Source organism: Antechinus flavipes, chromosome 2 (assembly GCF_016432865.1).
Source record: "Antechinus flavipes isolate AdamAnt ecotype Samford, QLD, Australia chromosome 2, AdamAnt_v2, whole genome shotgun sequence".
NCBI lineage: Eukaryota > Metazoa > Chordata > Mammalia > Dasyuromorphia > Dasyuridae > Antechinus > Antechinus flavipes.
This window is the reverse complement of record NC_067399.1, coordinates 557,577,437-557,581,804: the sequence shown is the minus strand read 5'-3', so window position 1 is coordinate 557,581,804 and position 4,368 is coordinate 557,577,437. Positions and strand designations below refer to the sequence as shown.

At 31.2% G+C, this 4,368-nt stretch overlaps 1 long non-coding RNA gene across 1 annotated transcript; it reads left to right on the top strand.

Moving 5' to 3' along the window:
- Positions 1-395: 395 nt before the first annotated feature.
- Positions 396-3,903, top strand: LOC127551359 (uncharacterized). Its single transcript, XR_007951066.1, has 2 exons — positions 396-1,274; positions 2,078-3,903. It is a non-coding gene; the product is annotated as an uncharacterized LOC127551359 (long non-coding RNA).
- The last annotated feature ends 465 nt before the right edge of the window (positions 3,904-4,368 follow it).

The following is a 4,368-nucleotide window of genomic DNA, read 5'->3' as shown; positions in this document are numbered from 1 at the left end:
ACTGACAGTGAATTATTTTGTTTCCTTTTTCAGCATTGCCACAATTCATTGAAATTCAAAAGAGTAGCTTTTACCCTGACTCATTTAGTTCTCTGACAAGATTTTACTTTATAGTAGGTTCTGTGAAACTCTTTTATCCAAAAATCAAGATTTGGGCTCTAACCCTACCTGACATGCCTTTTTGGTCTCTCTTTCAGAAGCGCATATATTAGAATGTCAAAGGTGGGAATATTTCATTTGATGTGACTGCAGTAAGCACAAAGTGAAGACTTGGAGACTGCACCAATTTTTCAAGAAGAAAAGAGAACTAGTAGAATATATATATATATACATATATATATATATATATATTATATTCCTTTTTAAGAAAATCAATTTAATCATTTTCTGTCCAGATTATAGGAGTATACTAGTGATAGAAAAGGAAAATATATCTTTTTTGTGTGTGTGTATGTGTGAACTGGTCACAAATTACTATCTAAACTATATTTAGGAGGTAAAAAAAGATCACACATAATATATTTTCATCTACAAATTTACTTCTAGAATAGATGAGAAATAATTGGAAGTATTTGGATGTATTTTTAGAAGATATCCACCCTCAAAGTATTTTAAGAGCATATTTATATTGTTATTGAAATTTTTCTTTTATATTTCTTTTTCATTATTTATCTTTTTTTTTTCTATTATAGAGAAGGCATGCTATTAAATGCATGTGACTTTTATTTTTTTCTGAATTTCCTTTATTCTTATCCTATTTCCAGCTTTCCTCATGGCTGAACATTTCCTAATTACCTTGATCAATTTGGGGGTGGGGGGGTGGGGAATTCTTTTTACTGACCCTTATTATAATTAACTTTAATCAACTAGAAACATGAAAACTAATTGCTTTTGTCCCTAAAACTACCAAGAATAACTGGTCATACATTGTCTTGCCCCTTTGAAAGTACAACTGTATGATTGATTTTATGACTGCCTGTGGAGGCAAATTTCTCAGCATGACTGCACCAGGTGAAGAAGTATTTCCTATAACTTGCTCTAAATTTACTTGGCATTAACTTCGCTTAGTGTCCTATTCTCTTATGGGACAACATAATGAGGATATATCAGCTTTACTGCACAGTTCATAATCTTTAATGTCTAAGTAAATCTCTCCTATTTTCTGTACCAGACTTAGTAATTCTAACTTTTTAAGTCTCTTGTCATGTGCAAATCCACACCTTACTGTCTCTGTTGACCTTCTCTGGATCTTTGCCATCTCAGAATTTCTTCAGGTGAGGCAATGAAAGAAGTATAAGTGTTTATCATCATTCCTTATCATGACATTATATTAAGTATTTTGTTATTTTTCATCTCTTGGGTTTCCTGCATGAAACAAAGAAATGAATGTAAGATACTGTCAACTTCCCTGAAAGGTTTAATTTGGTTATATATATATATATATATATATATATATATATATATATATATATATATATATATATATAATGCAATGCTTTTTAACTTGAAACATTATAGAATGAATAGTCTTGTCAGAAAATGTTGGAATGGAAGTTTGCTCTATTTTCATTTCAAATTTTGCAGCACACCAAGAAAACACTCTCATAAGTGATAAATAACGAAATCTCAAACACTTTAGAGTATTAAGAGATATCTGCAATTTTATCCTGCATTTTGAAGAGTTATATAGTAAAGACACATTTGCTGGACAATGTCAAATTTGCCATTATAGCAAATAAGCAAGAAAATTCCAACTGGGAGCTTACTCTGTCCTCCTATTTTTATTCTGTCTCTGTTAAACAGGAATTTCTTGCTGACTTTTGGAAAATTTTGGAAACATTTTTCAAATTTTCATTAAGTTTGAAATTTAGGTGCCTGACATTTTGTTTTTTTTCTTTAATGAGAAGTCAATGGAAGAGACTTGGTTTTGATGCTTTTTTGGATAAACTGGTTTTGACATCCTCCCTCCTCCACCCCAGATATCTGGTGCCATGCTGAGAGGGAGGTTTAACTTTGGTAAACTTTGGGAGAATGTTTACTTTGCAAAATTAATTTTATTTTATGCTTTTTCTTTTAGGTGCTTAGGAGGAGAAGGAACAAGAGGGCATGGGGAGGGGAAACTCTGAGGAGAATATATTCATTGTTAGTGCCTTTCCATTTTGTCCTAAACCCCTCTCCCGTGAATTATATTTACTTGAAATATATTTTCTGTTAATTCAGCTGATTATATGCTGTTCCCTCTTCTGCACTCTCTTAGTAAAATGTAAACACATTGAGGGCAAGAATTGTTTCTTTTTTATCTTTTTATGTACAATGCCTAACTTGATGTCTGGTTAATAGCTGATATTAAATGGTTTTTGAAAGAATAAATCAATTCCTCAATGATTTAGTAAAAGTATAAATCACCTGGTTTGGTGTTATGTGAATCAGAAAACACAGACTTGCAGTGGGTTGTCTCAGTTTGATTACATTCCATAAACTAGTTTGCCAATTTGAGAACAGATCTGGGAGAAAGATTTAAAAAAAAATCCCCCTAAAAACAAAAGTTAAGTAACAAAGTTAGCTAATACTAATAATAGTATGGAGCTTAAACTTTTAGGACTAGCTTCCAGACAAATGCAATCCCTATTTGCATGGGATTTTTTTTGCTGTGGTGACTCTGAGTTTTGGGATATTTGTATGTGAAATGGACAAGTAATAGAAAATTATTAACCTTGGCTGGAATAATCTGACATTACAATTGTTTTCCCTGGCCTTCATCATTTTTAAATAGCCATAATTTAATTAGGAAGAGATTACTTTCAAAGGCATTTGTAGGAGGAAAAGATTATAAAATATATACAATTTAGAATTATCTAAGAAATGATTCTATTGATAGATATGACTAAAGCTTGCTCAAAATCCAGTGGAGGCCACAAAATGCAAACTTTGATAATTACAGAATCTACAGATCTTGGAAAAAAATGATTGTCTGGGGCAGACATCAAATGCAGCTTGCAGGACCTTAGGGCGCCTATTGTTTTATTTTACAAATGAGGAAATTAATCCCCAGGTGAGAAGAAGTGACCTGCCTCAAATCATAGAATTTCCTGACAAGACCAGGACTAGACCCAAGGCCTCATGCAGTTTTGTCATCTCTGTTTCATTGTCTCATCTCACTCATTAGATTGTAATCTCCTTCTGGTCAGGGACTATCGTTAAGCATAGTGCCTGACACATAGTAGGCACTTAATATTTTTAAATGAATAAATGAATTTGTAAATTCCAGAGATGACCTACATGAACTAAGAGACAATGTGTATGGGGTTGAAAGTTAAGAAGTAGATTTTGATTGATGCAGATCAGTTTTACTATGATTCACTGAAAAAAATTTCTTCATTACCACCTCAATTAATGAAAGCTTACATTTATACATGATTTATTAAGACTTCCAAAATATTTTTTATACTAACCCTATAAAGTAAGATGCAAATATTATCCTGATTTTATAGATGAGGATCATGAATTTAGTTAAGAAATGATGGTTTAACCACTTCATTTCACAGAGGGGAAAAATGAAGCACAAACAGGTTAAATGAATGTTAAGGTTAAGTTTATGATCACATAGCTAGTAACAATCTGAGGCAGGATTTCTTTCCAGCTCTACCTGATTCCAAATCTAGTGCCCTATGCTCTATTCATACTGCTTCAATGAAATAAATGCTTTAAAGAGATTAAATTACTTGAATGTTTAAATGAAAAGTCATTTGTTAAACATTTGTGATATGCTAAGCTTTTTGCTAAATTCTGGGGATATAAATCCCCCAAAATAAAAATCAGTCTTTGCTCTCATCTAATAAATCAGAATTGTCAATTGTGTCAATAATAAACAAAATTAATAAAACTGATACTTCTTAACTGTGATCATGGTATTAAAATTCAAACTAGTGTTTGCTTGGTTGGCTAACATGAAGTATTTAAATACTTACTCTCTGGATTCTGTATGAGAAAAATTATGATTGTTTGTTTAAAGAAGGGTCAGTGTATTATATATACATCTCAGTGAGAAAAAGTCTGGTTTCTGGCATAGTGTATACTTTATTAGTTGCAAGAATTAATTTTTAAGTAGAGATCACAGGGCATTTAATTTATAATCATTTTATGATTTTAAGATTGGGAAATATATTCAAAATGAAACTGGCTTTATGACTTTTAAAATAAATTTACCTTCCCTTAAATAAAATTTATCTTCCCTCCAATAAAACTTTGAACAACAAAACTAGCCAAGATCTTAGAGATTATTTTATGCAACTATCTCATTTAAGAGATGAGAAAAATAAAGTTAAAAAAAAAAAAGAACAAGAGAATAACCTATAAGGAAAGAAAGAA